We start from the raw sequence: 11,434 nt of genomic DNA on the forward strand, positions 1-11,434 counted from the left end.
AACCTTGGAACTGTTCCAATCCGAAAGCTCAACCCTATTTCCAAGTTCCGATCGGAAATACAGGAATTTATTTTCTGCAGAATCCAAACGAACATCCCTAAATCGTTGTGCTTACGCGTTTTAGTGTGCATAGGGTTAAATGGTAAGATACTATTTAAGCCATGTAGAGGATGTTGGGAAAGTCAGCAGCCCTTAAAAATAATAATCCTTGCAAATCCGCTTCAAAGTCCTCCAGTTCTTCCATGAAACGAGCGTGAAGATTCATTGGGGGTTCAGTGATTACAGACATGAATGAGGCAGAAGACTAAGTGAATTTAAAAAGGGTCACAGAGTTCTACACATTTAGTGAGAACATACAGCACATACATTAGAATCTATTTCTATTGGTATGCAGTTCGGCAAATGCAAGCATGAATAAAACCTCTGGAGCGACGCTACTTTTCAGCGGCTCCGTGGAAAATAATGTTTACATCTTGTCAGATTTTCAGCCTCTTCAGCAGTCATTTCAATTTAGTTGAACGAATGAACTTTTCACCTTCTGTTAAATATAATATTCTCCAGAAAGCGTAAGTTCGCTACACCATTTTATTGGGAAATGCCAAATTATGTAACATAGCAATGCCTCTGATCACTGGAGATAGCTCTGCTGACTGAGAAATATCACGTGATGAGTAATATGGGTTTCCCCAGCAAAGAGTGCGCTTGGCTGGGTTTGGAGAAACATTTAAAGTGGAGCTCTGCCTTTGTATAGATAAAGAGGACGGTAACTGTGCCCTAGTTAGTTCTACATATTGATGTAATCGGAGATAAAGCTGGAACTATAGACATTTGTGACAGAAACCAGTGGTGAAGGGGCAGCTGTCAAAGGTAGACATTCCAATGAACGTTTATGTGCTCAAGATGAAAGTAACAGCACTGAACATGACAAAAGAGCAGAAAGTCTGGCACTATGAGGTTTATTGAACATCAGGAAGGTGCTGGTGTATACAGTAGCATGCATTGGCAAGCTTAAAGGCAAATGACAGTCTCATGCCCTGGTGGCAGCAGTGGCCCTGGCGGCAGCAGGCCCTGGCGGCAGCAGTGGGCAACTGTGGTGCATGGCCTGACAACCGTTTCACGGACTAATTCCTAGCTTATACCGAGGCTGGGTGCATGGGCGCCCATTGTTTCTGACCCCCCACCAGCTCATCAGAATTGCCAAGTATAACTTTGCACTTGCACTTTGCACTACTGTATGCACCAGCACTTCCCTGATGTCCAATAATTCGTAATTTCATAATACATACATTCGTGTCATAATTTCATTATAAATAGTAATTTTGTGTTTAATTTAGAATTAATTGTAATTTCTTTTAAACAAGAAAGTTACACTAAATTATGGGTAACATAATCGTAATTTTGTATTTTACACGAAAATTCGACCCGGAAAATACTCATAATTCCCCCATTTTTGTTAAACATGAATATTTAATCACAAAAAGCATTGTGATTACAAAAAAATATGTATGGCCGTAATTACACCAAATGTTGCCTAGTTTTTTGTGATTATAATTTTTCTTTACAATCATAATTACACAAATTAGGTAACATTTTGCAAAATAGTGATTAGCATATTACAACCATCACTACTGTGCTCTCCTTTATTCAATCTGTGCCCCATGTTGCCAATTACCCAATGTTTAGATTTGGTTGTAGTTTTTGTTGTGTAAATTTATCTTCTTATTTTGCATATTATATTATGTAATTTTACACTCTTGTATGTAAGCATACCGAAATACTGTTTGTGCCATTAATTACTGCAGTTGACAGAGATTAACAAAAGGGATGATAGAGTTTGTATTTAAATGACATATTTAAAGTCTCTGAATGTACTTCAAACGACTTATTTAAAGATCTGAAGTATCTTTACTAGCAATACATTTCTATGATCATGTCCTTCATCTTGGGACAGGGAGCACTGTTGAGCTGCAGCTGTCTGGCATATGATTCTGACTTCAGAACACTTGCTTATCTAGAATGTCCCAAAGATCATCTGGTATAAGGTCACCAAAGATGCCGCAGATGCTGGCGTTTGTTGTTGTAGTGCTCATATATTTGCATATTTTATTATATGCAGATGGAATTGTTTGTAATTGTCAACATAGATGTTCTCTATTAGCTGGGTGATATTGAAAGCTGACTTGGCCAGATAGTAGAAAAAAACGGGAGGCTGGGTGAGTGGTTCTGCGATACGAAAGATATGTTAAAGGAAGCTGATAGCTTTTTTTTTTTCATTGTATTCGAGTGATTTACTGTGGACCTGAGCTTTTAAGCAGAAGATTAAATTACAGGTCAAAAAATTAAACCTCTCTACTGACCCCTGGTGAGCATGGCCAGATTTTCCATAAGGCTTTGTAGGCTCATGCCTACAGGCGCCTGATGATGGAAATGTGGCTCATTCCCCATGCCCATGTACCTCCCTCTTTCCCTATGCTGAGTTAAACATAAATGAGAGGTTACTCATTCGGCTCTTGGCATTCCACTGACGAGTTATCCCTTCAGCTGGGGGCCCCTCTAGCTACCTAAAACACACCCTTAAATAGCTATACACTAGTTGTTTAAATGCATGTAGACCCCCGCCTGTTTGTCCTATGGAAGACCACCCATCTAGGTAAACAGTTGATGAACTAGGTGGGTTCATTCTAAATAGTGATGAGCAAATATGATCATTTTTGATTCACCATCATTTTTGCACAAGTTTCACATTTTTTTACACAGATGCAAATATTGGAAAAAATGTTAGCATAAGAAAACTTATTTTTGCAAAAAATATTAGTCAGGCAAAGTGCAAATTTTGATACAAAATTCTGTGAAGATTCAATTCAAGCTTATCCCTACAAGTCCCAAATGTGCTGCTTGACCTGACAATACAGACTCGCTGAACCTATTATAATTTCATGGGAAACCTCAAAAAGTTTAAGCCGATTGTTTCCGAAATTACCATAAAGGCACTAGGGCTTGAGCCTTCAGGTGCCTGATGGTGAAGGGTGGCTCCCTCCCCTCCCCAGGTGCGCAGAACAACAGGAATATGATGGGGGAACCCTGGAATCCCAATGATGTACATCCTGTCCAGCAGGGTGCACATCACTGGATGAGGGGCTGGGAGGGGCGGGGATGACACTATGCATATAACCCTGTTGGTGCACTCTGCCACAGGGTCATATGATTGACATTTTGTGCATTGTAGTGTGATGAGATGGAGCGGGGCAACGCAATGCGAACGCACAGGTAGTGATGAGCGTAATGACCTAGTTATGATTATGCAAAATTTCACGTCATTCATGAAATTACGATTATGGCCGTAATCGAAAATTCGTAATTTTGCAAAATTACGTAAAAAATTTGCGTTTATGAGGAATTTCATTATTACGATCGTTTTTAGTAATTATGATCGTTTACATAATGGAAACAAAATCAGAATTTCATGTTTTACATGGAAATTCAGCTGTTCTCGAAATAGAAAACACGAAATTACAAAATTTCAGGTTAAACATGAATTTGTACCGATATGCGAAATTACGTGACGGAATTTTCGCTTACGAAATTCCAAATTACTGTTTGTATGGCAATTACAAAATTATGAATTTGCGATGTAGTGGCAAAATTTGTGTCCGTAATTATGGAAACACGAAATTACGCAAATTTCGGCTCAACACTACGCACAGGCCAGGTGTAAAACTGGCCTCAGAATGTAAACCATACACAAACTGGGAAGGGTGGGGGCTGAAAATGGTGAGATAGAGGGTGGAGGAGGGGTTCTCCAACCTCTTCAAGGGAGCAAAAGCAGTACCGTATTTGTCGCCGTATAAGACGCACTTTTTCTCCCCCAAAAATGGGGAGAAAAAGTCCCTGCGTCTTATACGGCAAAGGCAGGGAATCCCCAACTTAATAACGCCCGCCGATCCGAACCGCCGACCCGCCGCCACGTTGGGGATTCCCTGCCTTTCTGTGCCTGCCTTTCTGTGCCCGCCTGCGTCTCCTGGCCCCCAGATTGAGTGTTAATAGTGGCGGCAACTTACCTTTGCCAGGCTCCCGCGCTGATCCTAGATCATTGCGCTGCCCCCCGCTAGCTTCCTCTGCCTCCCCCCTCTGTATCTGGCCCCCCCGGGTGAAGGAATAAGTATCGGCAGCTTACCTCCGCAGTGCGCCCGCGATGACTGCAGACGTCCGTCTTCCAGGCACTTCTCGCTCTAGTGGCCGGCTTTGAACTGCGCGTCATCAGTTCAAGCCGGCCACTAGAGCGAGAAGTGCCTGGAAGATGGACGTCTGCAGTCATCGCGGGCGCACTGCGGAGGTAAGCTGCCGATACTTATTCCTACACCCGGGGGGGCCAGATACAGAGGGGGGAGGCAGAGGAGGCTAGCGGGGGGCAGCGCAATGATCTAGGATCAGCGCGGGAGCCTGGCAAAGGTAAGTTGTTGCCGCTATTAACACTCTGGGGGCCAGGAGACTCGGGCAGGTGGGAGGGAGGAAGGCAGGGGGGCAAATGAGGGCAAATGGGGGCACCGGAGCACACATGAGGAGGCACCAGAAAAACACATGGGGGCACAGGAGGACACATGGGGGGGCACAGGCGCACACATGGGGGGCACAGGAGGACACATGGGGGCACAGGTCACATGGGGGGCACAGGACACATGGGGGCAGATGAGGACACACAGGAGAACCCATGGGGGGCACATAAGGGCACATGAGGACACAGGAGAACACATGGGGGGCACAGGAGGACACATGGGGCACAGGAGGACACACAGGAGAACACATGGGGGGCACAGGAGGACACATGGGGGGCACAGAAGGACACACAGGAGAACACATGGGGGGCACAGGAGGACACATGGGGGGCACAGAAGGACACAGGAGAACACATGGGGGGCACAGGAGGACACATGGGAGGCACAGAAGGACACATGGGGGCACAGGAGGACACATGGGGGCACAGGAGGACACATGGGGGCACAGGGGGACACACAGAAGGACACATAGGGATATGGGGGGCACAGGAGCACACATGAGGACACACAGAAGGACATGTACAAGACGCTCCTGAAATATGGACGCACCAGGTTTAGTATTTTTTTTTTCCCCTGGTTTTTGCCCTCTAAACCTGGGTGCGTCTTATATTCCGGAGCGTCTTATACGGCGCGAAATACGGTAATAGGATTATAGCTGAATTGTCGATCGCGGCGGGGCAATTTAGATTCAATGCATTTATAAGTGCACTTATCCTTTAAGAATTTGTAACCAAGCATCCTCCTATGGAATTATCATTTTGCAGATGAGATAAATCTCTGTGTAAGACAATGCTTTCCCAGAGTAGGGCTTTGTGGGGCTTTCACGGCTATTATACATTTTTTGAAGCTGTCTTTTATAGTGCTGGAATATTTGTGATGTTGGCAGCTCCAATTGTATGTAAATGAATCATCGGTCAATAATACGGAACATATGTAGGCATTTATAAAAACAGAGATTAGCCGATTACAGCGTAATCCGTAATGAAGCAACATTTAATGATTCTGAATTATTCCAGCCATTAGCTGGAGATTCATGCTGGATTTTGCATTAGCCGTTAATAATTGCTACTTTATTCAAGTGAGGCAACTAATGACTATTAATGCAGATATCAATTGTGCGTGTTCTATTCTTCTCTGCGTCTTCCGCCCTCCCTCCCGTCTTCTAAACGGCAGATTTAATCATAAAGAATCTGCGCGGAATATTAAAACTCAATCATTCTGACACACTGGCTGGCGTAGACTGCAATGGTAATGATGACCTTTAGCTGAGAATTAGTACTTGACATCATTGTTTATCTGTGTTATTCACACAGTAAAGTTGAACTCCAGCCCAGAAGATTAAATACATAAACAAACTGTTGTTCTACATAAAGACTGGTTTGATACAGCTGTGCAAGTTTTTGACAACTCACTCTTATTTATCTCTGTTGTTTTTAACCAATGTAGCTTTGGTCATTGACTTATTGTCCAACCTGCGGGTTGACCAGTTAAAGCACACCTAAAGTATGAAAAAGCTTTAAACACCCTGGGCTAATGTACTCACTACTCAACAGCCTCATGCTGCTTATTGTCTTCAAGTACATCCCATCCACTATTCCTTAACCTCTTCCCACTACAGCCTCCTGGATGTTCACTGACCGCTGCACAAGCAGTTATAAACGGGGCATATACAAGTTCTAAACCAAGGGTGCCCACACTTTTTCAGGTCATGAGCTACTTTGAAAACTGGCAAGTCCAAAAGATCTACCCACACTTCAAATGTTTCCCCCCTCCCAATGCTTTCCCTAACCCTCCTCCCGACCACCACTACAAATTTATATGTGTGTGTGTGTGTGTGTGTGTGTGTGTGTGTGTGTGTACAGTGGCTTGCAAAAGCATTCGGCCCCCTTGAAGTTTTCCACATTTTGTCACATTACTGCCACGGACATGAATCAATTTTATTGGAATTCCACGTGAAAGACCAATACAAAGTGCTGTACACGTGAGAAGTGGAACGAAAATCATACATGATTCCAAACATTTTTTACAAATAAATAACTTCAAAGTGGGGTGTGCGTAATTATTTTGCCCCCCGAGTCAATACTTTGTAGAACCACCTTTTGCTGCAATTACAGCTGCCAGTCTTTTTAGGGTATGTCTCTACCAGCTTTTCACATCTGGAGACTGAAATCCTTGCCCATTCTTCTTTGAAAAACAGCTCCAGCTCAGTCAGATTAGATGGACAGCGTTTGTGAACAGGAGTTTTCAGATCTTGCCACAGATTCTCGATTGGATTTAGATCTGGACTTTGACTGGGCCATTCTAACACATGGATAGGTTTTGTTTTAAACCATTCCATTGTTGCCCAGGCTTTATATGTACGGTCGTTGTCCTGCTGGAAGGTGAACCACTGCCCCAGTCTCAAGTCTTTTGCAGACTCCAAGAGGTTTTCTTCCAAGATTGCTCTGTATTTGGCTCCATCCATCTTCCCATTAACTCTGACCAGCTTCCCTGCCCCTGCTGAAGACCCCCAAAACATGATGCTGCCACCACCATATTTGACAGTGGGAATGGTGTGTTCAGAGTGATGTTGTGCAGTGTTAGTTTTCCGTCACACATAGTGTTTTGCATTTTGGCCATAAAGTTCCATTTTGGTCTTATCTGACCAGAGCACCTTCTTCCACATGTTGCTGTGTCCCCCACATGGCTTGTGGCAAACTGCAAACGGACTTCTTATGCTGTTCTGTTAACAATGGATTTCTTCTTGCCACTCTTCAATAAAGGCTAACTTTGTGCAGTGCATAACTAATAGCCCCCTAGATTCCCCCACCTGAGCTGTAGATCTCTGTACCTCTTCCAGAGTCACCATGGGCCTCTTGACTGCATTTCTGATCAGCGCTCTCCTTGCTCGGCCTGTGAGTTTAGGTGGACAGCCTTGTCTTGGTAGGTTTACAGTTGTGCCATATTCCTTCAATTTCTGAATGATCACTTGAACAGTGCTCCGTGGGATATTCAAGGCTTTGGAAACCTTTTTGTAGCCTAAGCCTGCTTTAAATTTCTCAATAACTTTATTCCTGACCTGTCTGTTGTGTTCTTTGGACTTCATGGTGTTGTTGCTCCCAATATTCTCTTAGACAACCTCTGAGTCCGTCACTGAGCAGCTGTATTTGTACTGACATTAGATTACACACAGGTGCACTCTATTTAGTCATTAGCACTCATCAGGCAATGTCTATGGGCAACTGACTGCACTCAGACCAAAGGGGGCTGAATAATTACGCACACCCCACTTTACAGTAATTTATTTGTAAAAAAAAATTGGAATCATGTATGATTTTTATTCCACTTCTCACGTGTACACCACTTTGTCTTGGTCTTTTTTGTGGAATTCTAATAAAATCGATTCATGTTTGTGGCAGTAATATAATAAAATGTGGAAAACTTCAAAGGGGCCGAATACTTTTGCAAGCCTCTGTATATATAAATAAATAAATAAATATATATATATATATATATATATATATATATATATATATATATATATATATATATATATATATATATATATATATATATATATATATATATATATATATATAATGTTTCCCCAAAATAAAACAGTGTCTTATATTAGTTTTGGTTCCAAAATATGTGGTAGTGCTTATTTTCAGGGGTGTTTTATATTTCTATCAGAAAGTGTCTCTCAGCAGAACATTTCCTGTTCCTTTGTACTGTGCTGTTCCTGGATTTGAAGGTATGCTAGTGTACCTGCCCTGTCACCCCTGCACAGCTGATAACTATTGTTGATCGAACAGTGGTCGCCAGAATCGCCACTGTTCGTTATTCCCCAAATATCGAGGTGTCCGGGTTCGTCTTGAACTCAGCCGAGCACCTCATGGTGCTCGGCTGTACTGTTCGGGGGCTCACTCAGGGCCGTTTTGGGGGGGCTAGAGGGGACGCAGCATGAAGGGAAAGCCATGGTCACAGTCGGCGGGGAGGGGGGGCGGTCCCTCCTCCCTCACCTCGGGGCTCTCCCATCTGCGCTCCCCTCCAGCTTAAGTTAGTGCACTGTGCGGGGCGGGCAGCGGCAGGCAGATACATGTGTGGGCAGCGGGCAGTGGTGGACAGATACATGTGTGGGCAGCGGCGGGCAGATACATTCCGTCCGTGCGTTCCACCGCGTACTCCTCACTCTAGTGTCTGACATCACTTGCAGGAAGTGACGTCAGACGCTACAGCGAGGAGTATGCGGTGGAACGCACGGAAGGTATGTATCTGCCCGCTGCCCACACATGTATCTGCCCACCGCTGCCCGCCCCGCACAATGCACTAACTTAAGCTGGAGGGGAGCGCAGAGGGGAGAGCCTTGAGGTGAGAGAGGGGGGACCGTCCCCCCTCCCCGCCGATTGTGGCCATGGCTTTCCCCTCATGCTGTGGGACCTCCAGGCTCCAGCCCCCATGCTCGGGTCCCCATAGACTTCAATTAGGTTCGGTGTTCGGCCGAATATGCCGAACATCTGGACCATGTTCGGCCAAGCCGACCTGAACCCGAATTTCGATCAACATTACTGATAACCTTGCTGTGTGCTGGAATGACAGGCCTGGAGCCCAATTGCTACTGCCCTGCTGTTTCCCTTGCTTTCTGGCCGCCTCTTCCTCCTTTTTAACTTCCACTAGGGCTTATTTTCAGGGTAGGGGTTATTTTCAGGGAAAGAGGGTATAATACAGCTTAATTTGATGGAAAGCAGCCATGCAGAGATTAAGCGTGCAGCCGGCCAGCCGCAATCTACCCTGCAGTCCTTCATGATTTGATTGTGATCGACGCTTTGGGCACCCCTGTTCTAAACCATGAATGCCGTGTGAAAGAAAGTGCTTTCAGTTCAAAAGCATATGTATGTATAACCACAGGAACTTCCTGGAGGATAATGGAGCCCGTTGAATACTGGAAAGTTTAGAAATGAGACAGCGATTAGTAGGAGGATGATCAGTAGCAGGTAATCTAGTTCAGCATAAGTTTTATTCTTTACACATTTTTGGGTTTTGGGGAACTTTAAGGCCTTGTTCACACTTGCGTTTTTGAAAAAAACGGACCAGATGACCGGACCGGATCGGATCCAGTCTATTTGCATATGTATCATCAGGTATGAATACGGCTGCGATCCGGATTGGTTTTTTTAAAGAGATAACACACTGTATAAATCCCTGGGGTCTGGGAGGTCAGCAGAAGTTGCACCTGTAGAATCAGGTCCTCCGCTGTGTAGGACATCACCTCCACGTCCGACATATACTGCCAAACAGCTCCAGCACAAAAGTCACTGCTGCTCCACTCCAGAAATGCTGGGCCCATGTGTCCCCATCCAAAATGGCCGCTAGAAAACGCATAGGAAGTGGGGTAGAACGTCCGGTTTTTATAGCAAGTGTGTTCTGTGCTTTCCGTTTCCCATTGGTTTCTATTGCCGAATGGTGCAGTCAGGCTCCAGTCCGGGTGCGTCGGCCGGATGATCCGGCCCCAAAAAATAGAGCATGTTGGAAAAGTGTCCGGAGTCAAGATCCGATCCAGCTCAATTCCGTACGGAACGGACGCGTGTGAACGGCCGCATAGACTTTGCATTGCTACGCGGAACGTCCATTCCATTTGTACAGTATATGGTCCGGATCAGACCCGGCGAATCCGGACAGCGAACGCTAATGTGAACCGGGCCTAAGGCTAAGCTCAACCAATGATGGATCTAGCCAAAACAGGTAGTTAAGCTGATACGTTGTATCCTGGCTTTCTGCAGCGATCATTGAAAATCGTTACTCAGAAATCCTTAGGCCAATCATAGAACTCGGAAGCATTGGACCAACCAGAGAATTCAGAATTTGTTCATGGTAATTGGATTCCTGCAGTGATTTTAAACCAATCACAAGACTTGCATACTAACCAGTTTTTCCATATCTTGTGATTGGTTTAAAATGTCTGTGGTTTGCTGATTTCTGCAGTTAAGTTTTGCATTCTCTGATTGGTCCAATACTACCGAGCATTTTCAAGTCAGACTATATTACAGACTAGCTGATGACCTGGCGTTGCCCGGGTATGTATTTGGCTGGTGTTGGCTCCATCCACCCTTCCTAACCCTAACACACAAATACTCAATAACCAAGTTTGTGAGCTTTGGGGTTTTTGGCATCAATAATTTTATATTCCCATAGAAATCAAACAAATCATATAGGCAGTTTACAGCTCCGCCCCTCTCCAGCATTTAAACCCCAGTCAACCAATGACTAACTGGAGCAGATTTGGAACATCTGCTAACAACAGTGTAAAAATGGCAGCAATTTAAATATTCCCCTTGAAAATCAACAAATGAATTTTGATTGGCTAGTATAGGCTCCACTCACTTCCCTGAATATTAATCAGTCACCCAGTTATCATCTGGGCAAAGTTTGAGAACCTTGCCATTAACAGTATAAGAATGTCTGCAGTTTATATTTTCCTAGTAAAATTTGTTTTTGGCCCTGCCCACTTTTTTGTAACCAGGACACACAGACACTCAGTGACCAGTTTTGTGAGCTTTCAGGTTCCTGGCATGAAAAATGTGTGAATGGAAGCAATTTATCCACTAATGAAATCTGATTGCTGTTTGTGGCCCCGCCCCTTTAGTGAATTTGAACCCCAGTCACCCAATAACCGACTGTAGCAAGTTTGAAGTGTAAGAATGGCAGCTGTTTAAATATTCCCCTTAAAAATCAAAGGGTGAATTGTAATTGTCTGTTGTAGGCTCCACCCACTTTCCTGAATATTAATCTCAGTCACCCAGTGACCAAGTGTGCAAAGTTTGAGAACCCTGCGATTAACAGTCTATGAATGACTGCAGTTTACATTTTCCCATTAAAAGTGAATGGCTGAAATTTGATTGACT

The sequence above is a fragment of the Hyperolius riggenbachi genome, chromosome 7 (assembly GCF_040937935.1).
Source record: "Hyperolius riggenbachi isolate aHypRig1 chromosome 7, aHypRig1.pri, whole genome shotgun sequence".
NCBI classification, from domain to species: Eukaryota; Metazoa; Chordata; class Amphibia; order Anura; family Hyperoliidae; genus Hyperolius; species Hyperolius riggenbachi.